Source organism: Oenanthe melanoleuca, chromosome 15, assembly GCF_029582105.1.
Source record: "Oenanthe melanoleuca isolate GR-GAL-2019-014 chromosome 15, OMel1.0, whole genome shotgun sequence".
In the NCBI taxonomy this organism is placed as follows: Eukaryota; Metazoa; Chordata; class Aves; order Passeriformes; family Muscicapidae; genus Oenanthe; species Oenanthe melanoleuca.
In genome coordinates, this window is record NC_079349.1 from 9,104,099 (window position 1) to 9,127,936 (window position 23,838).

The window sequence follows — 23,838 nt, forward strand, 5'->3', positions numbered from 1 at the left end:
AAAAGACATCAAAAATAGGTAGGTCATAAACTTGGAGCCATTGTTTACTACATTTTTATGTGGTTATATGGTAGCTGTCTGACCTCCTCACCTAATTTGCAAATAATCTTGTCAGGACAAATTAGCCCATGCTAAGCCTGTGCTGTTGAGTCTAGATGGTTATCAGGACTTGCACTGGTGAGTTTTAAGATAGTGCTGGAGTCTCTGTAGTGTTGTGGAGTCCCAGTGGCAGTGACTGCAGTGCAGAGAGGCTTTTGTACTAACCAGAATGAATATGCACAAAACCTCTTCTACAGAAACCTGGAATTAATGGTTTTCTGAGCTGATTTCTTTCAGGCCATTTTTGCTACAGGTGTAAGTGTTGAAAATAAAGATTTAAACTCCATTTTAAAGTGCAGCTCTGAACACTGTGAATTGCTTAATTCATCTTAATAGAGGTGTTCACTCTGAACCCGAAAAGCTTTTAGTTGAGATTTAGCCTGTGGTTTGATATTACAAATTGCTTGGTGGTAACATTGGTTTAAGACTCTGTTGCCTCCTGGCCTCTTGTTCCTGCTGCTCTGCTGGCACAGCCACTCCTGTGGTTGGGAACCAGGTGGGAGGAGCCATCCGGCTTGGAAAGTGGGGAAAAAAAAGGTTTCATGTGTTTGGTTTTTTGTTTGTTTGTTTGTTTAAAGCAGGAAAGTTCTTCTGTCTGGTTCAGTGCCTGGTCACAGCGAGTTTTCCTGGCACAAGTGAGTGGAAAGAGCACTTTGGCATGGAGAGGAAATGAGCAGCACAGGGTGAGAGGTGAGCAGCAATTACTGGTGTTGGGAATGCTCCAGTGTACTTTAATATCAGCCCATGATCTGCATCTGATCTCAACATGTGAAAAATGTTCAAATACCTTTCAAATTGTCGGGTTTAATCTTTGCTTTTAGGTGTCCTGGCAAGCACTTCCCATTTGTGTCCTTACCTCCCAGTCCCCAGCTGTCTGTAAAGGCTTCCCAGCTACTGTGTCCTGCAAGTTCAAAACCCTGCAGCCACTGGGCCTGGAAATGTGTGAAGGAGCACAAGAATTGGAGTTAAATGACAGTGTAAGTATCAGTTGTCACTGCAAGGAATGCTTCCTTCATTTCCAGAAGGAGTTCATTGAGAAAGAACCTGTTTTACTGTAAGTGAAACCTGGGTTTCCACGGTGACTTTCTCAAATTTAGAAGATCTTGTCCTTTAAATCCAGTTTGCCATGGGACATAAAGTTCATTTGCTATAGACCACATCAAACTAGCTGAGCCCAGAGAAGAATATGGTGAGGTGCCTGGAAAACAAAACAAAACAAAAAAAATCTGTAAAACTAGACTTTTGTGGCACCAGAAAATGGGAAATTATTCATATTGGAAATTTGTCACCCCACTCCCAAAAATGGAGTTGCATGATAGATAAATAAATTCCCCGCAAAGGCTGAAAAAAACAAGCCAACCCAGAACAGTGGAATACCCAAATGATTTGGTTAAAGAAATATCCATTTTGTTTGATAAATTATTATGGTTTTGACAAAATTTCCCTTTGCAAATTTGAGTTGTACTTGAGAGGACAAAATTGGAAGCTCCAAAGCCTGTGAAAAAATGTATGTCTGCCTTCAATCCACATCCACAGAGCAAAATTCAAATAGTTCCCATCAGTGTCTGGCATACAAGTGAAAAGGGCAGCTTAGCAGAGTTTCTTTGGTTATAAATAGTAGTGTATATATATATATTATAGTGCAGTGACACAGCTGGAAATCTCAGATCTCTCCCTTGATTAACATATCTCATTAGTGGGACTGCCGGGCCCTGAAGTGTGAAGTTTGCTCAGAGCTCAGTGGGAAACTTGTGCTGGCAGAGGGAACCCCATTTCCCTCTCCATCCTTTCCCTGCAATGCCCAGTGCTGTGAGAAAAAGCAAGAGATGGAGAGAAGAATCTCAGATTTCTTCCCAGTGACACAGACAGAGGCAGCTCAGGGGAATCCTGCCCAGCAGAGGTTAATGTGACCCACATATAATTGTGTGAAAAGATGCCACTCTGTGCCTTTGTCAAAGAGGCTTCTCGTTACAGCCCAAGCTCCCCAGTCCCCAGCCCCTTCAGCAAAGCACAGTTTTCTTGCATTAAATCACCACTGCCCTCTTGCCAGCTGCTTAGAGTTTGCACATTATACAGAGGAGATATCTAATATATATTTATATATTTTTAAAATGTGACAGATTGTCTTGTAACATATGTGGTGCTGCCTTGAAATGAGCTCCACGCATGTGATGGCCAAGCCAGCGGCCCCTGTGTGTCTGTGTGTGTGTGAGTGTGGTTTGTGTTTTATTCCTTCTGCTGGAAATCTGAGAGCCTGGGACACTGGATCTTTTCATGTTGCTTTTTCTCTGAAATATTCATGACGAGTTGATGACCTTGATTCTTTGATACCTGCCATTTATTTCTGTGCCACTGCTGATAACTGCTACTAAGTACATATGTCAGTGCCATGGTTGAATGAGTGGGATGATAAGGAGAGGGAGGGCATCTCTGGGATTCATGTGTTAGAATAAGATTACTTTAGAAACTCTGAGGGCATTTTAGGAGGCTGCCATGCCATCTCATTCATCCCACTTTGGTTTTTCTGATTAAAGCCTGTTTTCTTTGCTTCTCCTCCAGCTTTTCTTTCTGACTTGGAAATCTGCTAGGTCGCTGCTGCTTTTCTCAAAGATGATCCTTGGCTTGCTATCAAGTGAATTGCTAATGAATTCATTAGACTCATATTTTTTAAAAAGAGATGTGAGTCTGGGTCACCCAAGGAATTCTTCCTCAGCCAGAAATAGATCCTCATTGAAATGGACTCCAGGAAGTTGGATTTGATGATCAGGGCATTTTGATGCCCTTAAAGACAAGGAAAGATGAGGGTAGAGCAGAGGAAGATAAGAAGAGTAGGGAAGCAGGTAAGCACCAGTATCACCTTGTAAGTGTGACAAATCTTTAAGCAGGCAAATCTCACTGATGTTTGTGAAACCATTCTTTGGAAGGAGTCTAACCTGCCAGGTGCAAGGTTTTGAGGGTGGGGGGTAAAATCAATGACAGAGGAGGCTACAGAATTGACAAAATAATTAAATATATGGGGAAAGAGTTCCTGAGTGAAAATTAAATTAAGTCTAACCTGAAGCAGTTTTCCCTGACATTGCTGGATCAAGGGGCCAGTGTGGTTCCTTTTGACTGCACATTATTCTGTGGTCAGAGACATAATTAATGTCAGGGCATCCTGCTTAGTTCAGTTGTTCAGCTGAAATATGGGATTGGGAGACCCTAGGCTGGCTGACCTCCTGTAGGTTCTGCAGTGGTGATCTGGGGAGTGAAGGCTGGTACTTTCACCCTCATTCGAGCTGGGCTTTGGATGGAAATTGGAAAATTCAGATGGAAGCAGCCGGTCCCTGTCTGTGGGATGCTGAAGATGGGACTCTGATGGGGAGATGTATTGACAGAGTTTTCCTTCACCTTAACTGTGAAGTGAGGGGAGCCAGAGCAAGGGAGACATGGAGAAGAACCTCTGCCGTGGACTCTCTTCTCACCACATTTCGTACAGAAAATTTCAGCACTGTCTTTTTTCTGGGCTATCACTTTCCCCTCTCAGAAGTCACAGCACATGGCTCTACTGCAGTGTACATTCTCCTGAAGATCACTTCCCTTGCCTGAGAGAAAATATGGGGAAAGGAAGGAGGACACAAGGATGGAAGTAAAATTAGCTAGGTCTAAGGGGCTTCTGCATGTGCTTGTTGAACTGCAGCATCCTGGAGAGGCAGGAGATAAGGTGGCTCAGGGAATGCAGCCCAGTCCAGAGAAGCATTTATTTAAGATTGATATCAAACCTTGGAATTGTGAGTGGGAGGATTTTTGAGGAAGGAACAGGATGTTGCCAGGAGGGAGGGAGGCTGGCTAGAATGATTTATTGTGAGGGTCAGTGGCAGGAAGTCACTAGAGATATGTGATGGTCTGAAACACAGGCCAAGGAACCCACGTGCGGGCACTGTTTTATACTCTGAGATTCTGGCTCCTCAAAACAGGGCCAACAAAGTGACTGGGTGGTCTAATTTAGGGTCATCCTTGGTGGTCCTGCATGTGTGTGTTTTGGTCAGCTTCCTTGTCTGTGTGTGTCTCTGTGCACAGTGACCCCTCCTGCTCTTCTACCACTGAAAAACATTTCACTGTACTTGCAAGAGAGATTTCAGGCCTTTTTTAAGGGAAGCACTCATTTGGTGCTTACACAGATAATTGTGCACATGGGGGAATGAAGTAGTGATGTTTGTTATTAGACTTCCCTCCTCCCCATAGGAAAATTCCTGTGACCAAAGAAATGAAGAGATTGGCAGGAGCAGAGGACTTGTGATCAGGAATGATCTCTGGGGCCATAGGCAGCATTGGAGAGTTGAGCTGGATGGAAAGCTTTGACTGTTTGTCAGTCTGGATCTGCAGCTCCATGGCATTGTACCAGGCCAGTTATCTCCAGCAGGGCTCCTGCAGGCAGCCGTGCTTTTTGATACTGATGGTTGTGAATAAATTATTGATCCTTAAGCACAGCCACCTTCTGTCTAACCTACTTCTGAGTGCCACTTCTGTGTATTGTGCTGTCCTGTCTTCTGACCCAGTCAGACCTGGAGTCCTCTTGTGTCAGGAGCAGTTGTCCTTCCTGTGAAGAGAGATTCACAGAGAACCCTCAAGTTGAACAGGAGTGTGGAAGGATTTGGGCTCCCTGGGAAATGCAGTGTAGAGAGGACTGCAATGCTTTGGAGTGAATGGGAGGGTGCCCTTTGACTTCAGGTGACCTTAAATGACTTGTCAGAGCTCACACAGAAAAGTTAGAGCTCAGGGACAGGACTAAGTTCACATCTTCCTGATAGGGGTGAACATCCAGACAAGTGTCCCACATCCCTGTTCAGCCTCTCATTACTGCAGGCTCGGCTGTGTTGTGGTTTCCCTCAGTGCATTCCGCCCCTGCTGCTCTGCCTTTGTTCCTTTCTGCAGCTCTTCGGGCTGTCCCTGCTGATAATGGCTCTGATTAGATCATCACGAGGGGGTGACATCTGAGCTTTTCATGCTGTCCTTTTATCTGATGTCCCCCAGCTCCTGGTCCTGTTGTCCCTGCACAGCTCGGTCTGTGGTGATGTTCACTGTCCTGCTTACACTCAGTGAATGATTTATCATCTGTTATCAGTAGTACTCTGTACAGTGTCAAGGGACAATGTTTTCTTCCATCTGGTTCCAAGCTGGTGGAACAACCTTCCATATGGTTTTCACATGTGGTTCTCCTAGTACCTCCTTTCTGGTTTTTCCCTTCTGGGCTCATCATTATGCAGTTCATCTAACAACTACACTGTGTTTCACTTTATAAATTAACCACACACATTAATTAAAACTTTAGCAAATGTGGATATGTCTTAAATTACAGAGAAAACCTTCACAGCTGAGTGAACCTATCTTCTGGGAGAAATATCCAGTCCCATGACATACTGGGAAATAATTGCTGCAGTGTTTCACACCACTCTTCAGGCACACATCAGCCTGGGTTCTGGAATTAGAACGTGTGGGGAAGTCTTTGGTTCAGTTCTGTATTATGAAGGTGCTGGTTGCAGTTACAGGTTCATGGTGTGAGCAGGACAAAGATCATAAAAACATCTTTTAATGTAAATTGTCTTGAGTCACCACTAGTGATTCCCTGAGACTTGGTACTGGGCATTCCAAGAGCCAAACAGCTCTGTGTCACCAGTCTTCTGGGTGATCCAATGTCCTCCATCACAATCCCTTGCTGCTGCATTTGTTGGTCTTTGCAGATTATTTTTGCTGTGGTCTTTGTTGATTTTGTGTTGTTAGACCTGGTAACACACTTTTATCTTATCTGCCTTTTTCTCTTCTTTGCTCTTGGTGTTGTTTGCCATTCCAGGATAAATACAGAGCCGCCTGCCCCTGGGGGCCATGCACTGTGTTCCTCCCCCCAGAGTGTGCAAATATTTGCAGCAGAGCAGCCTCTGAGCTCTGAGACGTGAGCAGCAACACGAGGAGGTGCAGCCCAGGGCAGGGGCAAGGCCAGAGGGTGTGAAAGCAGCACACAGCCCCGGGGTCAGTGGCCTGGAGAGTTTAGGATGCTCCTGCCTGGTCTCCAGAGCAACAGGGAAATGGGGACTTGACTTCAGAGTGTGCTCCCACTACAGGGATGTGCTCATATGATTCAGGAGCTGTTTCTTCAGAAAATCTTGCTTCTGGAGTGATGACAACTTAGAGCTGGCAGAGTTACCTGGATTACCACCCCTCCTTTATGCCCCATTCAGAAGCAGAGGATCTCAAGTAGCTTGATATGTTTCGTGTGCCTGTCCAAGAGGAACAAGCCATTGCTAGTGCAGCTCTCACACCAGGGAGCACATGAAGCAGTAATTTTTTAGGCTGTTGAGGCCAATGTAAGCCAGTATTCTCACCAGAAAAAGAAATTTCCATTTTTCCTTCTTTCTTTAGCTGCTTTTCCATGTTTTCTGCTCTTTCAATAGCACAGATGTTCTTACAGCTCCATGACAGTCCCCACACATCTGAGAAAGGAGCTGTGGTTGGTGTTACCTTAGGTCTGTGCCCTAATTCACTTTGCTGTGGGAAGCAGGTTTGTGTCACTGTGGTGTCCCATTGTGGTGGTGCCACTGTTCCCTGGGGGGTGTCCAGGACTGGAGCTGTTGCTGTTAGACCTGTGCTCCTTCACCCTTTAAGGGCTCCTCCTCCTCCTCGTTGGCTCCCATGGCTCTCTCCTCCCTCACCCTGGCTTTAGTGGGTCCAGGATGGTTCCTTTGTGTTGGTTTTGGGGGTTTTGCTGTTTGCTCATGGTTGCCTTTTCCCAGTTTGAAGTTTGCTGGCCCTGGAGCCAATGACCCCTCTGGAGCTGCTGGGGTTATGGCCAGGGGGGTTATTCTGTGTCCATCAGGGCTCTTGGTCCATACTGGATCCATCCTGAGGGAATTGATTGATGGCCCTGTGCCAGCCAAGGTGACCCTGGTCTGGAAGCTCCACTCCCTCCTGCAGGGCCTGTTTGATGCCCATCAAAGAGGGGCTCAGGTCATCAAACAGCCAATTAAAACAATCAAGAGGGAGGAGTGGAAGAGGAGGCCTTAACTCTTTCCCCCTATCATAAGCACCTTTGTGGAACCATATTTTTCTGCCAGAACAAGGTGTGTGAGGGAGGTAAAAACAAAGATCCACCTCTAGAAAATTTATCTGTGGGATCTCTTTAAAAATTGAGTAAGCAGAGATCAGGAAACAATTACCTGTCTATGTAGCTGTCAGTTATTTAGGGCCTGGGGTGAGGCTGGATCAGTGGCCTTCCTTTCCATTTTACATTTTATTTCTGAAATGTGCATCATAAAGCAGCCCATGAAATTCAGCATAGGGTAATGAATATATAATCATACATCTCAAACTCCAACACTGCTTGGAAGAATTGAATTTTCTATCATGGCTGTTGCTATCTGAAAAGGAGAAAAGCACTCCCATTACAGCTACTGGCAGCTGACAGAAGGCAGAAGGCAATAAATTTAGGAGCTACTTAGCATCAGCTTCTGAAAAATGGCATCAGAAGGACGTGCTCTTCACTTGAGGAACCTGAGGCTAGGAATGCTAGAGCTGGGAATTAAGAGCACCACTGGGATCAGGGGTAATAAAAGATCTGTGATCTGCCAGGAGCTGATGCTCAGACCAGTGCAGGGTCAATTCCAGTTGTTTCAGTGCTAATTTGGGGGCTGTGTTGTAAGATCATGCTGCCTTCCCTAAAATGCCAGCAAAAATGCACAAGAAGCCAAATTATTTTGCCTGTTTAGCTTAAATCCACACTTACTCCGAAGTTTTCAGGTATCAGTTTTGTGGAAATGCTGACAAAATAAAGATTGGTTGAGGATTAAGTGTGGAAAGGTTACTTTTTGAACAATTCCTCACATCCACACTCAATTCCTGATCCAGACACAGAATTTCAGAGTGGCATTGTCCTGTTCTTAATTTTCCAGCCTATAGAAGAGGGAACAATTCCTTTTTCCCCCAGGAACACTAAAATCTGTGCAACACAATGATGTTAAAAATGGTCTTGGTGTCTGGATAAGGAACGACTAAAAAATCCCCTTCTCCCCTGCAGAAGATACCCTGTTATACTTGAGTGCAGCAGACACTCCTCTCAGATCTTCCCTCACTTACTTGTACTTGTTCAATTTCTGCTCTAATATCATCATCTAACTAGTGCAAAGGCATTGAATCCATTTTCTGACTGTTGGGTAAATGATGGTTAAGTGTCAGGAGATTTATTTAATTGTCTAGCTATTAAAAAAGGTAGGTCTGCTGAGTGAAAGCTTTTATGCTTTTAAATGAGGTATTGGTGTGATTAGAGTTTAAACAGCAATGATTTCCTCAAAAATGCATTGTCAATAATCACTGGCTTGTTTGATTGTCCACATAACTGTACCACCCTCACTGCCAAGAAACTCATCTGACCCACCAATGATAAGAATAGCAATCTTTTTCCATTAAGTGTGCAGCAGATCTAATGCTCAGGGCCAGGAACATCTTCATTAGGCAGTACGGAAAGTGAACACACTGTTCACAAACCAGCCTCCAGAATAATGGACTAGAGAGACTTCAGAGGTGAGGGATGGAGGTTGTGGGAGTGGGAAAGGGGCTTAAAGCTTCACAAACCACATTAAGGCAGGATTTGAGTGGGATACGGGCAATTGATTCCCTTAAGTGTCTTTGAAGAGGCTGGTCCAGAGGTGGAGAAGCTCGAGATGACTCACTGTGATCACTGTGGTCCTGCTCAGTCTCATCTCAGCTCCTCAATGCTCATTTTACTCTTTTCTGTGTATTTAATTCAAAAAGCCAAGAATCCAAAGGTAACTCAGCTGGCAAAACCCAAACCCACAGCACCACCATGGCAGCTTCCTGGGGTAAGGTGATGACCTGCAGGTCAGGTGGCTGCTCCTCGGCTTACCTGGGTGTCTCAGAGACTGATTTGGGAAATGCAAACAGGCCAACACTTTTCTTTATGCTTTTCTCTCTCTCTCTTTTTTTTTTTTTTTTTTTTTTTTTTTTTTTTTTTTTTTTTTTTTCCCATGGGAAATCCATTTCCCAAGTGAATGCCACTTCCCTGCTAGCTCTTGTCCCAAAATCTGTGCCAAGTGTGCAGCTCAGGATGAGTTTTTTCGCAGAACATCTGCTGCCTGGGGAGGGTAAAGGGCCTGTGGAAATCACATGTTCCCAAGGGCAAAGGGAGATGTTCTTCCCTGTCCACCTTCTGTCTTCCTGACTTTCCCATTCACTAATACATTCAGGCACTGGGAGCTGCTGGTTCCAGGTGTCAGCCTGGTGGGCAGGATGAAGGCTGACACTTGCCCTGAGACTTAGCAGGAATATTAGATTTCCATTTCTCACTGCCACCCCCTGCCTGGGGAGCCGCAGGCAGGACCAGCAGGGAGATCCTGGCTGTGTCCCTGCAGCACGGCGGGCAGCAGAGCAGGGCTGGTGTGACAGGGCTGAGCTCCTGTACCCTCCCTGCCCCCAGCAGCCCTGAGTGCCACTCAGGCACGTTTGCTGCCTGCTTTTCCCGGCTGGACAGCGATTGCTCGCTGCTGGAGAGCTGTCAGTGAGGCAGAGCCATCCATCCCGGTGGGGAGTCATCCCACCCAGCAGGGGGGCACCTCCTCCCTGCCAAAACAACGGGCCTTTGACAGCCTTGATGTGTTTATTATCTTCTGTGGGGCAGAAATGCTACCACAGCAGGCAGCGGGGTGGGGGGAGGTTGCTGCTGGTGACTTGGAAGAGAAAGCAAGGAAAAGCGGAGTGCCAAGGAGGTGCCTGCAGGAAGCAGGAGGGTGGAACAAGGTGGTCTTTTAGGGTGCCTTCCAACCCAACCACTCTGTGATTGTACAATGAAAAGAAAGGAGGAAAGAAAAAGTTTATTGTAAAAAGGCCATTCCTTTTATTTATGTGCTTAACTCATCTCCTGAACTTGAGAGCTGAGAAGAGCAAAGAGTGAGTGCAAAAGCAGAGGTTGCAGCTCAGATGGTGTCCCAGCCAGGCTGGGGCTTCAGGGATGGCTTTGGAGAGCTGTCACCTTGTGAGGAACACAAATCCCTTGTGCTCCTTGTCCTCAGAGCTTGGCTCCCCTCTGGCCTTACCCTCACTCCCTCACCTGGGAGTGTTTCACACAAGTGCCATTGGCCAGGTGCTTTTGCAAGCCCCAGTTTGGGTCCATTTTGCCTCTGTAAAGTATCAAAGGACATTTGACTTAAAGGACAAGATGTCAGATTATTATTATTATGTCAGGGGTATGATTATGTCACATCCTCTGCAGCTGTGCCAGTTTCATAGGGCTCATCAAATTTAAACTCAGTCTCTTTACCAGGTTTGAACTCCTGGGCAGCAGTAAGGGTTAATCAGGAGCCAGGGCTTTGCGAAGGAAACAGCTACTATGCCTCTGAGGTGATCCATTCCTTTTACTCCAGTCTTCCAAGAGTTAAATCCTCTCACAAAAATCCAGAAATTTCCCTAGCTAAAAGGTCCCTGATGATGTTCAGGTGGTCTCTATTAGCAGGAGTTAAGTACAAATTGGCAGGGCCTAGGTGCATCTATAGGCTCTTATTGCCCTAACCAGCCTCAGCTAGGCTTACCCACAGCCTCTGTCCATTGCTCCAGGAGCTGTATTTGAGTTTAGTCCGTCAGTGCTGCTCTGTTTGGCCAGCCTGAGGCCACCTTTGGATTTTCTCTTTGCAGGTCATGTAGAGAATTCAAGTTTAGAAGCTACACATTGGTATAAAAATCTGATATTCTGTAACTGGGGTGTGTCACCTCATGTCTGCACTGTTTGGGGAAGAGGAAAAGAAGCCAAGCTGTGGTGATGAAAAGTAAATTTCATTGTTCTCAGTCTGTGTAATATGGTGTGTGGGAAGCAGGCAGGTGACTGTGGAGTCTCCTTGAGGGATAAGGAAAGTGTTTGCTGTTCCATGAGGAAAACTCACTGTGGGGAGAGGTGGCTTCTGCTGAGGGGCTGGCTGGAATGAGCTACTGCTTCAGAGCTGTCCCTGCTGCAAGGGACCCAGGCAGGAGCACTGGAAGAGAGGGAAGGAAAGGCACTGTCTGCTCCTGACCACGAGCAAGTGAATTTTATGTGTGGTTGGGAATATGGTTTGGAGAGTGTGCGAGAAGGAAGGTTGTAGTGGGCAGCAGGACTGCAGAATGGTCCTCAGCAAGGAGGTGTTGGTGTTTACCAGGTGGGCAGTGGATGTGTTGAGGGCCAGCTGGATGAACTTCTTTGGATAACTCTTCACATAAACTTCTCTTCAGAGAAATGTTGAAGGTTGGCAGCTTGTTAGTACTGGAAGGTGCTCACCTGGTTGTGGTTGGCTCACAGAGTCATAGAAATGACAGGATGGAACCTCAGAGATTGTCCATGGGCAGGGATGTCACCCACTAGATCAGCCCGCTCAAGACCCCAATGTATTGTGTGACAGAAATATTAATTCCTTCTGGGATTTATCTATTCAGCTCTTATTTTGGAGAGTAAAAACTATGGTAAGGTGAAAGTATGGTTTAGCTCATTAAAAATGCTTGGGTTTTTATTTTAATTCATGTTGAATATATAGAAGGGGCTAAATGCAGTCCTTTGGGGTAGGATTATCTGTGTAAACTTTTTGCTTGTGATGAAATAGTTTATAGGAGGAGGGAAGCTTTGCAGTGTGCCCTCAGGGGTGGATTGCTAGGCTAGCCTCCTCTAGAAGGCTGTCCCACTGCCAGATTGTTTTCTTTGGAAATGCTTTGTTCCTGTTGTGATCCATGCTGGGCTTCGTGAGCTGTGAGTTGCTGGAAAAACATCCACACTGGCAGCACTCTGGGTGAGGGAGGCAGGGGTGCTGCAGCCTCCACCACTCCTGTGCCATTACCAGGTGTGCCCTGCCCTTGGCTCTGGCAGAGAGGCACAAGTTCTAGTGGGAAACAAGCAGTGGATTACTCCTGTAGCTGTTACGTGTCTGAATTCAGGGTTTGGTTTCCTCCTCCAGCCCCTCCACAACCCCTGAAGTCAGACATGTAGAGAGTGATTCCTGTGCATGACCAACCTCAGCCCAGCCTCTGGCTCAGTCCTGCTCTGATTTCACCCCTCTGTGAGCTGCTCCAATGTCAGTGCTCTCCCTCAGCCACCCCATGGACCTGTGCTCCAGGCACTGTGCTGCTCTTAATGGCTTATCCAGCCCTGGCTTCTCGTGGCTGTGCACAGAGCGCTCGCCAGGCCATGCTCTTGGTTTCCTGCTGTATTTCATAGCTTTTGATGGCAGCTCAGCTGAGGAGTTATGAAATTCATATCCTCCTGCCTAGGAGAAAATGGCAACTGGAAGATTTAATGTCCCAGAGGGTTGGTGTAGGAAGTTGTACCAGAGGGGAGGAGGAGGGATCTAAAGCTTCAGGTCCTTCACAAATCTCTGTGAGTCAGGCTTTCCAAAGGTTGGAAAGCTGTGAATTACCCTAGCTGAATTCCGTGCGTGGCACAGTGTTACAGCACTTGTACTGACCTCCCTTCCCCACCAGTAATTCCAGGATTTATGTTTGGAGGAAATGGCCTTGTTTCATTTGGTGATGGATTTAGCTCACCAGCACAAGGCACTTGGGGATCAGGAAAGACAAGCTCATGGTAAAATCTATCACGTCTTCTTCCATGCTGCTTTGGAGTCACACATTAGGATCAGGGCCTGGCATCCCCAGCAAACATAGGGAGAGGCAACAAAAGCAAATATTAAAAATGCTGATGGTTGGATGGCCACTATTTTTGGACAAAGACACAGATTCAGGCCTAGAAGAATAGCAACTGCTCTGTGGCTCTTGGAGAGTTTTTTCCCCTCGTGGATGTGTTGGGTATGGAGCTGTCTGGTTGCTTGTTACCAGAGTCATTTTAGTGAAGCTTGTTCCTGCCACGTGGTCTATTCTCATCTGCCTCTTCTGACAGGAGACATCAGAAGCAGGAGCAGAAACTATTCAATCATAGTGACAGAACCCCTTTTTTTGGATGGTATAATGTTCTGTTGGTTTTGTATCTATGACTCTTTGTTTGTCTCTCTGCTCACATCAAGTGCCCTTGATGAAACTCAGCACGAAGGTGGCTCTGGGAGATTCCTACCCCATCCTGCAGGGCTCCAAGGGGAGGGTCCCAGATCCTGTGTGCTTGTTCTGGCTGGTGAGCCAGCAAGGAATAGGATCTTGGAATATCCTCCGTGGGAAGGGCCCCACAGGGATCATCCAGTCCAGCTCCTGGCCCTGCACAGCAACCCCACCCTGTCCCTGGGAATGCCCAAATGCTCCTGGAGCTCTGGCAGTCTCAGGGCCATGCCAGCACCCTCTGGGGGAAGAACCTTCTCCTGATCTCCAGCCTGACCCTCCCTGGCACAGCTCCAGTTGTTCCCTGGATCCTGTCCCTGGTCACAGGGAGCAGAAATTGAAGCTGCAGCCCCTGGTGATCTCTGCCCTCCATCTCCTCCAGCTGAACATTCCAAGTGACTTCTGCCATTCCTCTAACCCTTCACTATCCTTGTAGCTCTCCTTTGGAATAGGTAGCTTGGTGGGAGACTAGAGATTGTCCTAAATTTTGGGTTGTTACTAGTGGGAATGCTGTACAATTGAGAAAATATAACTGGTGATACCTACAGATTTTGTCATCCCTTCACCAAATGTATCTTCCCAAAAGCCTCACAATTCAGTCTTATGTACATAGTGTCATCTGGTTGGTGGTGTGGAGGTCCTGGAGCTTGTTGAAAAGGGCTTGATTCCTAAACCAGGTGCTGTCCTGCAAAGTGGCCTCAGCCAGATCCTGTCACTGCTTTGTGCTGGATTCCCTGACCACAGAAAGGGGCTCATAACCAGCTGAGCTGATGCCCAGGGTGAAAGGAAAAAGAAGCCTTCTCCTTTGATGTTTGTCAGGATGCAGGATGCTGACCCAGATCTGCACAATCAAAGTGCATGTAAGCTGCAGAGGGCAGCTCCACAGGACAGCAGCTGGGCACATCCAGGCTGCCTGGCAAATCACTGCCTGCACCAAGGTTACTAGCATCACTGTGAGGCAAACAGACTGGCTGATGCTCCCTATTTCAAGTGAGATGTGTGGGGTTTCAAGCTCAAATTCCCTGGAAGGAGAAAAGGATATTTGTCAGGTCTGAATCTATGGGTGGCAGTATGTGGCTTCAGTGATGCTCATTGCAGGGTTGTAGTGGATATGTAATATATGCCTTGTGTGCTATACACTTCTAAGTCCTGTGTCCTTAAAATCCTGTAAGATCCTGTGGAGCAGCTGGATTCCTGCCCTGGTTCTTCTCAGAACAAATTTTGTGTCTGCTTTAGGGTGTTACAGACTTTTTACTCAATTGACTTCATCCCTGTGCTTTTCCCTTTCTTCCTTCTCTGTCCCAGTTTAAGAGGACTCCTCCCAGTCCCCTGCCCAGGGACAGGGGGTTTTGTAAGGGATTTTATAAGGGCCTTTGGTGCAAATCCTGTCACTCCAAGGGCACTGGCAGCGGTGCTGCTGCTGTGTCTGCTCTGTGCTGGCCATGGCTGACATCCAACTTCTTCAGGAGCAGGATGAAATCCAAGTGGCAGGGCAGGCACCTCTGAGGAGATAGCTCCTAACTGTTCCCACAGAGCTTGAAGAAAAAGATTTGACGGATTTACAGAGGAAAATGGCTGAGAAGGGATTGATAAACACACAGGGAGATCTAACTAGTGTGTCCCATCACTCTGAATAGCTGATCATAGCGAAAGTGCTTCAGGGCAGTGTCGGGAAGGATTTGTTGATGTGAACTCGTGTCTCCCTGAGAGAATCATGCTGTTTCGGGGAAGGGACCATCCAGGGAAGGTTGTCGTGAGGAAAAATGCAGCAGCAGTGGGATGGGTGTGTGTGTCAGGAGCAGTTGGTGAGATGCTCACCAGTACTGTCTGCAGGCAGAGCTGTGAGGGTGCCAGCCAGGACTGAGAGCTGAGTTGTTGCTTCCTTTCAGCAGCAGCAAACCCTGAGCCAAATCCCACTCCCCAGCACAGGCACTGGCCACACTGAGGCCTCCATGCCAGCCAGGGTCCCAGGCATGAGAAATTCTGTGCTGCAGCTGGGAATCTCCTCTAGGTCCCATGATTAGACTTTCCTGCAGCAGGCAGCAGTGTGAACTGGCTTAGTTGAGCATCTCTGGTATAAATCCTTTCCTACAGTCCTGTCAGTGCCAGGAAAGGCTCAGGACAGGAGAGAAACCATGGCTCTGTCAGTGACCTCCTCAAGGGTCAGTCTGGGAGTGGTCAGATTGAAGCAGCTCTTGCTTGAACATCTGGGGAAGTGTCCATTGGTACGTATTAATAGTTTGTGGAGCCTGTATCACAAACACCTGGGCTGAAGTGAGGACTCTGCAGTCAGAGTTTGAGCATTAGAGGGGCAGGTGTATGGGGAGTGCAGAACTGCACTAAATATTCCCAAAAATTCTGCTTTGCCTTTGTTAGAGCTCACATAAACCATTAGATGCAGTGCTGGGGAAGCTTTACCTTAAGTGAAGGTAAAGTGAAGTCTTACCTTGTGTGGAGAACATCACTGTCAAGTGAACTGTGTCATTTTTTAATGTTAAGCTTCATTTCACCTGCACTGACATATTTTCTTGGACATATATATTCCCAGCACTGCACAATGCTTCAAATATTTTATTAGCATGTATCATATATTTATCAATTCTTTGAAAGATTTTATCTTTGCACTCAGCTATTCTGCATGAGAGTAATCATCAGAGTTCCTAATTTCTGGTTGTTAATAAGGGAAAAAAGTACAAAGTTCCGTACTAGGGGAAGGACTAGGAATTCAGACAAGTATTTGTACCACACTTAGAACTTCCTAGTTTTGATCTTCAATCTTAGTGAAAGAGAAAATAAGAGATACTAAGGCTTTGAAACTTTCAGAAGTGTGAATATTTTATGTTTGCTTTAGTAGGAGAGAGGTGTCCAGCTCTTGGAAAGCTTTCTCCTAAGGCACAGAAGCTGGAGATATTTGTGTTCATCCAAGTAATTTCTGTCTGACAGACCCCAAACTGGGGTGGCAGGCAGGGTGATCATGGTGTCCCCTCACCTGGGAAGGCTGAGGTGAGGCAGCCCTTTGTAAAGATGTTTTCCAAAGCTTTTGTAAACAAGCTGTGTGTGTCTTACGCTTCAGGCCAGGCTAACAAATTGAGATGAGCCGCAGCAGCTCTGTGAAGGCTGGCTTTGCACACACAGGGGCCTGAGCTGATTTATCTTGATGTTTGGTTGAATTCTTTGCATTTTGGGTCCCTTCTGTAACCTTTTCACCTCGTTCTTTTTTAAGGTGGCTGCCTGGCTGTTACAATTTATCATGAACGCATCTCACTTCACTTATGGCTCCTCTGACGGAAGGAACAGCCGGTCTCCGGGAGGTCAAAGACATTATTTTCCCCTAGTCTTTCTCAGTTTCCAGCACATATTTGTCACTTTGAAAAAGCATGAATTCTGGATTTGATGCACTTTAATTGATTTCACCCTCAACAAGTCCAACTGTCCATCAACCTTTCCTTTTTCTTTCCTCTGTCCCTTTGCTTTGAAAGTGATGTTTTCACCCGCCTGCATGTTGGAGCTGTTGCAAAGCCTATGACCCTAGCAAGGCTTACTGTCACTAGCCATTGCTCTCATTTTCCTTTTCCTCCAAGCTGAACTTTGGATGCTGAATGAGAATGAAGTGGGAGTACTGGTCTTGTAATATCTCAGTGATGTGCTCCTTGTCAAAGTGAAAGTGGTGACGATGGCCCACTTTTGAGACAACTGTGTAAATTGGAAATGTGAGGGAATTAATTCAGTATATGCTGGCGTTGGTATTTAAAACAATCTGCAGTGTTATGGCAGAGGTGAATGTGCTGTTTTCTTTGCTCCTGGAAGGATGTGTATTCCCAGTGCTGTGCATATATCCAGGGTTGTGTGGTTGTAAATTCGATGTGTAAAGTGGCATTGTCACCTCAAATGGAGATCAAAGAATCATAGAGCATCCTGAGTTGCAAGGAGTCCACAAGGACCATCCCAAAAATCCTATAAGGTGCCATTGCACTCTTGTCTGGTGAGTTCTTCTGGCATAAGTGACAATACAGAATAAATGTGGGTGTGTAACAACTTGTCCTTTGCACAGAAATCCTTAGAGTGTGTCCTGGAAACTGGCGACTGCTTATAGTGGAAGCTGGAAGAGTCACAGGTGTTCCTCTGAGTGCTGTCATTCCATCCTGGATACCATCAGGACACGGGGCAGGGGACAGGCTTCTGTGTACAGCAGAGCAGAGATTCCAAGTTCTCTGTGCTATTGTGAGGTGTTCACCCGAGCTCTGCAGGGAGAAGGTGTTCCTGGGGCCGTGGTGCGCTCAGGGTGAGCAGAGCTGGCTCCTGACACGTTGTGTGAGTGTTTTCGAGCCGCAGCCAGGAACGCAGCCCCCTCCTGCCGTGGGCCCGCGCTGGGCTCGGAGCGAGCCGGGAACCGGGAGCTGCTGTCCATGGTTCTGGGTGAGCACGGAGCGCGGGGCTCGGCCCGGGCCGGGGGAGAGGGAGCATCCCTGCATCCCTACTTCCTTCCCTGTGCCACACCGTGTCGGGCAGGTTCGTGGGGAGGCAGCAGAGTGTCCTTCAAGGAGTTACCGAGGCCTTCCAGTGGTGCTTGTGGAGCTCATGCTGACCCTTTCCTTCCTTGCAACTGCCACAGGGTGGGTTTAGGTGAGCTATTGGGAAATAGCTCTTCCCTCTGAAGGTGCTGAGGCCCTGGCACAGGTTTCCCAGAGAAGCTGTGGCTGCCCCTGGCCCTTGGAAGTGTCCAAGTTGGACAGAGCATTTTTAAAATATATATATATATATAGATGTGGCGCTTGGGAACATGGGTTAGTGGTGGCCTTGGCAGTGCTGAGGAAATGGTTGGACTTGGTCTTAAAGGTCTTTTCCAACTTTAATGATTCTGTGTTCTACGGGGAATGCTACAATCTGGGGAAAATACTGTATTAAGGTAACTTAACATGACAGTTTTGAAGCTGGGAATGCCACAGACCCAATCTTCCTGTCCCTGGGATGTGCATTAGGAAAGTAGCAAACACTAGCACTGCATTGTGGCCGCTTATAATGAAATATCAGAGAACCTCAGGGTTCTGGGAATGTTCAGCTTATATTGGAATCATTTGAAGATGTAGGCTCCAGTTTGATACTTGGATTGCAATTTGAATGAAGATCAGCCTTAAAACAGTCCAGTTCAAGTCTAGTGTTGAGAGCACCCAGCTTTAGATTCTCTTTGCTGGAAAATCCAGAGTTTTGAAGCAGTTTTTGTGTCCCCTGTGCTGTATCAGACAGCTCTGAAGAAGCCCTTGCTCCTGAGCAGCCTCACATCCTCGGACAGCCACACCTTCCCCTCCCAGCCCAACCCCAGGAGTCAGTGGGATGGAAATTTTCCCAGGTGGCTCTAGGGAGGCTGCACAAGCCATGGATTGGCAAAGCTATGGAAGTATTCAGAGCACCAATTTTAACAGACAGGAAAATGAGGAGGAGGCAGAGCTCATGAGAAGGCGATGCAGAGCAATTGCATTGCACAGTTGATTTCAGTCTGAAGAGCTCTGAATTCCCCTCTAAAATCTTCTCTTGGGAGTCTTGGTTCTTTAGTTAAATGACTAATTAGAGCCTGTTCACACCAGAGATCAGCCAAGCAAGGCAAACTCCTAAGAGCTAATGCTGCTTACTTGCTCCCAGAGGAAGCTGGAAGTCTCAGGATCTTGCAGAGGCATTTTCCCCTTGGAAATCTGTGCCTGCTACCAGAAGAATTTAGGTAGGAGGACATAAAAAAAAAATCCTCCCCCATCAGACAGGGCCTGTGTCATGGTGTGACTTGGGTTTTGCCAATTTTAATATATTTAATTTCTTTTAGAGATACGATTTAGGAGTAAAGACAACGCAGGCTTAAAACTTAAAAAGGTACAAGAAGAAATTTATTAATAACACAAAAAGAATTCAGAATAAGATTCCTAGATTATTCCCTCCTCCCCTTTCCTTCATTCCACATTCCTTAACAACAACATACAGAGAACACTTCAGTCAGTTATCCACTCAAATAATTATTTCAGTTCACTTAAGAGAGAAAAGTCCCTTTTTTTTTAGTTATGGCTTGGGGGGGTCTTTACCTTTACAGTCTGCATTTGCCCGGAACCTACAGAACTATGAATTTTCCTCCCATTTACACAGTCCTTCCAGAGCTGTGTTATGGGTTACGATGCACGCATGGGGTACTACTTTTAAAGGCAGGCTGTTGAAAATCAAAATTCTCTTTATCTCTTTCTTTATCAAATGTCTCTGTTCATCTTCCAGTCCCAAAACAGAAAGCTCAATTTCCCCGAGGCAAAAAGTCTTTTTCTCAAGCAGCCCAAACCTCCCTAAGTATATTTCACAGTTTAAAGGAATTTTAGTGAAGTCACAATCCCCTCATAGCCCCACAAAAAGGTTTTTAGTTACTTATCAGTTGCATCTTTTCAAACTCTTCCCATCAGAATCTTTATCTTCATTCCGCTGCCTTCTGTGGACTCCATGTTTTATTCCTTCTCATTCAAGGGAACTCAGGAGATGGAAAAATCTTATCCAGGCATTAAGAAGTTAAAATTGTATCCAAATCGTGAAGAAAACCACATGGGCAGCTGGAGGCCTCTTCTCTCAGAACGGGGAGGGGAGAAGGGGGAGCCTTTGGTGGCTCCCTGATACCCCCCACTCGGCCACGCCACGTGGAGAGTCGGGCCGGGGCCGCCCGGAGCCATGCGGTCGGGAGGGGGGCCGGGACCTTGCAGCTGGGCCGGGCCCCAGGCCGAGCCCGGTGCCCCGGCCAGAGGCCGCCACACCTCCGGAGGCCGGAAGCCGAAAGAGGGTACTTAACATGAGCCACTGTGATTTGTGAACGAGAAATAACTTTTCATTGGTTTCCCGAGCTGTCCATCACCAAATCAGCTCTCTGATTGGTGCCAGCGGCTCACAGGGGAAGCTCCCAGGGACGGGAGAGTCCCTCCCACTCTCCAGCCTCATATGCTTGCCTCAGGCGAAATCCACCCGTCTGCCCTTTTGCATGCAACCAGCACAGCCTGTATCAATCTTTCTCTCACACCAGTTTCTTTGCCTTGTTTTTCCTCTGCTAGAACATCTTGTTTAGTTGGAGAAAAAATGTGAAACTAAGTGCCCCAAGCTGAGAGATGTTGGGCACCCAGCAGGACCCTGACCTCCCTTGTATGTGACAAATTGGATGGCATGTCAGCTGAGGAGGGAGGGAGGGGCAGGGCTCACGGTCTGGGGGGTAGAGTTACAAAGCCAACATCTGTTCTGAGCGTCTGTATGGGCTGCAGGCCTTGGGGGGATGGCCTGGGGTCACTGCAGGACAAAGCTGGGGGTGTGCATGGGGTGGGTCTGAGGGGATATAGAATAGGTGCAAATATAGAAAAGAGATCCTGAGGGGTTGCTTGTGGAGGGATAGAAAGTGGAGAATGAGTCTTCAGAAGGAGCAGTGATGTGTTCATCTGTGAGGTACAGAAATCTGGGTTTGGTTTTCTTATCTCAGGGCCCCACAGGAATTAGTCATCCCTGAGTAATGGAGGGAAGCAAAGCTGTTATTCATCCCTCCCAAAGTCCCTCCTCTGCTCATCTCCTACATTCATATCCTCTGTCTCTGATGTGTATCTTCCTTGCTATTTTGCCCCATAATCCACTGCTACAAAAAAAAAAAAAAAAAAAAAAAAAAAAATTCTGTAGGACTGGCAGCCTGAAATCATCAGGAGAGATGATGTGCCACAGCTTCCATGGAGGAACAAGAGCCTGGGCAATGGCATCTCTCCTGCATTCAGCTGGAGATTTTGCCCCAAATGCCTTCTGTCATCTCAGCAGACCCCATCCTTTTTGCTTTAATTGATTCTGTCTGGCTTTAACCTGATGCAAGAAGAGACCTCCCACCGTGAGCACTGAGAGCTGGTTTGTACACAGGGAGCTGTGAAAAGCACAAGGTTCTTTTATTGAAAAAGGGAGACAAGGATGTTTTGGAAGGACCCTGCCTTCTGTAAACCCATTAACAATTGGAATGAGGCCTTTCACTTCCATGCAGGGTTTGTGGGAAGTGCTTGTACAACTGGAAAGTGAAGAGCTGTAATAATAATTGTGCATTTTAGCCATGTGTCGGGTTTCCTGAAGTCATCCACAGATGGGTTGGCACCATGCTGTGGGAGACAGTCCTGGAGTCCTGGCGTTTCCCTGGGGATCTGGGGGAAAGGAGAAGGGAATGGGTTTGGCTGTGCTCACCCCAACTGCACGAAGGCAGAGATGAGAATAAATAGGGAAGTTGAAAAGGAAACCTCCATTGTGAGTCTGCTCAGTCAAAGTCTAAACAGTTGAGGAGTTTGTTTTATCAAATCAAAATATTTTGGTTCAATGGTAGTGTTGGCTTGAGTCAGTGTGTCTGGCCTGACACAGTGTTGGAGAAACACTCAGGTTTGAGGGGCCGGATCCCTGTCATGGGGTTCAGAGCTCTGAAGTAATAGGAGAGGGGGGTAGTGCTCATTGTGGCCAGGGGAGGCTGGATGGGAGCAATCCCATTTGTCATGGTTTGGATTTAGAGTGTTCAGAAATTTTAAGGCCTCTCCAAAACTGCTCTGAGGCCCTGTTGAGTCTGATTAAGTGTGCTGCTGCTTGGACCACAAATAAGGGTTTTAAGTGGAATGAGAAGATTTTTGAGGGGAAACAGATGAATAAGTATGGAGAGTTAATTATCTGCAAACCCTGAAATGGCATGAGTAATAAAATATAGATAGGTACACACTTACTCCTATCATGCCATTAGTGGTCTGTGTGTCTGTGTCAGGGAATGATGTGCAAGACAATACTCCAAAATACAAAATCACTGCCTGCCAGCACTGAAGGCTCAGCTCTTTGGAAGTGTGGTCTGATTGAGGTGTGCTTCCAAAAGTATCTTGCCAAGAACTCTGGTTCTGAGAGTCTAAAAACAAAACAAGGAAAGTAGTTGAGGTCAGGCTGGAATAGATCCTGTGTAGCTCCTGACCTCTCCCACATCTCCCCCAGATACAATTCCAGTGAGAGCTCATTGTTCTCTAAAGAGATTTGATCCTACCTGTTAGTTTTGCTTAGGATATGATAGAAACTGTAGAAAATAATACCATGTAGTTTTTGCTCAAATCTTTCCTCTTTTCCTTCCCTATCCCAGAAACCTTTCCTTTTTTTAACTTGTTTTTAGCCATTCCACCTGACCCTTGTATTTCCATATTTCAAGGAGATTTAGCCAAATGGTGTGTTTCCATGGCTGATATGCAGCAATAATGCAGGGTTAATACCTAATTAGTTCCCAGGGACATTGAGCTTTTCATGGATATTCAGTAACAAAAGCAACAACAAACAAGCTGAATTCCTAGGTCTTAATTCATCGGGGAGGAGGAAATAGGAACCTAAAAATGCAGGAATTATTCAGTACAGTCTGAAAGCCCTGTTCTTTCTCTCATGAAGCCCAGAGGATGCTATAGTAGTTGACAGGGGAAATATAACCTCCTCCTCCTCCTGCTTCCCTCCCTTCCTTCAGGGGGGCTCTAGATGTGTCTGCATTTGCAGCCCTGACATCTCCAAATAGGAAAATTCCCAGTTCTGCAACACACTTTAAACAGCTGCCTGCCCATTCCCCTCCCTGCCTCAACCCCCAGCCAAACTGACCCTGGGTTTTTTTGACATCCAGCCATACCTGATCAGTTGTACCCCCAGCAGCTGGATGTGATCAGAGCTGGCCTTCCACCTCGCAGGATGGCGAGCATATGGGCCCTCGGGCTGCAGCCATTATGTTCCTGAGCACTGAGCTTGTCTGCCCCTGGCTACTCAGGGTTTTTTCCCCTCTCAAGCAATCGCAAATAAACCTTTCTGATAAGTTACAGCAAAACAAACAGGCCCTTTGGCTCTGTAGGCAGTGAGAAGGAGGGAGGAATAAAAACCTGACCCGATAACAAAATCTTTGCTGTGTTTAGGCAGTGCCTCCAGGAGGGAGAAGCTGTCTGCCCTCAGCCAGACAGAGCTTTTCTGGGAGCAGGAATAGTTTCAGGATGATTAGCCCTCAGTGCTTTGCAGCCAGCCATGGTGTGGGAGCTCCAGGAGATGGAGGAGGTTTGGCTCAGAGAGCAGTCCTGGAGATCATCTGGACCATCAAAGGGAGGCTTTGAGCTGACCCATGTGGGCAGTCTGGTCTCAGCCTGGAAGTGAAGAGGTTGAAGGCTGATAGTTGTGAGGGTCCTCAGCCCTGAGCAGGAGGGTGGTGCAGTGCAAGAGTTCAGGGCAGCTGTGGGAAGAGGCTGGGGACAATCCCAAACAGCCTCCCTACATGCTTTTCCATTGCCAAAAAACTTCCAAAAAGTGTCTCAGGGCTCACAGGAGGCCTCTGGCACTTGGAACTGTGTGTGCCAAGCAAAGTGTAACCATGTCTCCATATCTTTTGGGCTCACTGTGGTGCTTGAAGAGCTCAGCAGGGGACCCTGAGTGTCCCCACCACCTTAGCGTGACCTGAGCCCTGTGGAAAGCTTGAGGCAACAAAGCCTCAAAAAAAAAAATTTGCATAAAATGTATTATAGAAATGGTGCAGTTTATCTTCCTTTCCTGAATGCCAAGGAAATAAGGCTTCAGCCTTCCCAGACAATCCTGGCTTCCCAAAACTATGTAGCTTAGAGTAGGTACACACCAGGGCATTGAGATGGGACTTGACATAGTCTTCAAATTATGGTCTAATTAAGGATGGGAAGA

At 46.8% G+C, this 23,838-nt stretch overlaps 2 long non-coding RNA genes across 2 annotated transcripts; one reads left to right on the plus strand and one right to left on the minus strand.

Annotated features, from left to right (window-relative positions):
* Window positions 1–686: 686 nt before the first annotated feature.
* On the plus strand, window positions 687–17,261 carry LOC130259662 (uncharacterized). Its single transcript, XR_008841681.1, has 3 exons — window positions 687–789; window positions 921–1,076; window positions 16,367–17,261. It is a non-coding gene; the product is annotated as an uncharacterized LOC130259662 (long non-coding RNA).
* Window positions 17,262–18,996: 1,735 nt separating this feature from the next.
* LOC130259663 (uncharacterized) lies at window positions 18,997–22,892 on the minus strand. The gene is made up of 2 exons (XR_008841682.1): window positions 22,796–22,892; window positions 18,997–22,045 (listed from the first exon to the last, which is right to left on the minus strand). It is a non-coding gene; the product is annotated as an uncharacterized LOC130259663 (long non-coding RNA).
* Window positions 22,893–23,838: the final 946 nt, after the last annotated feature.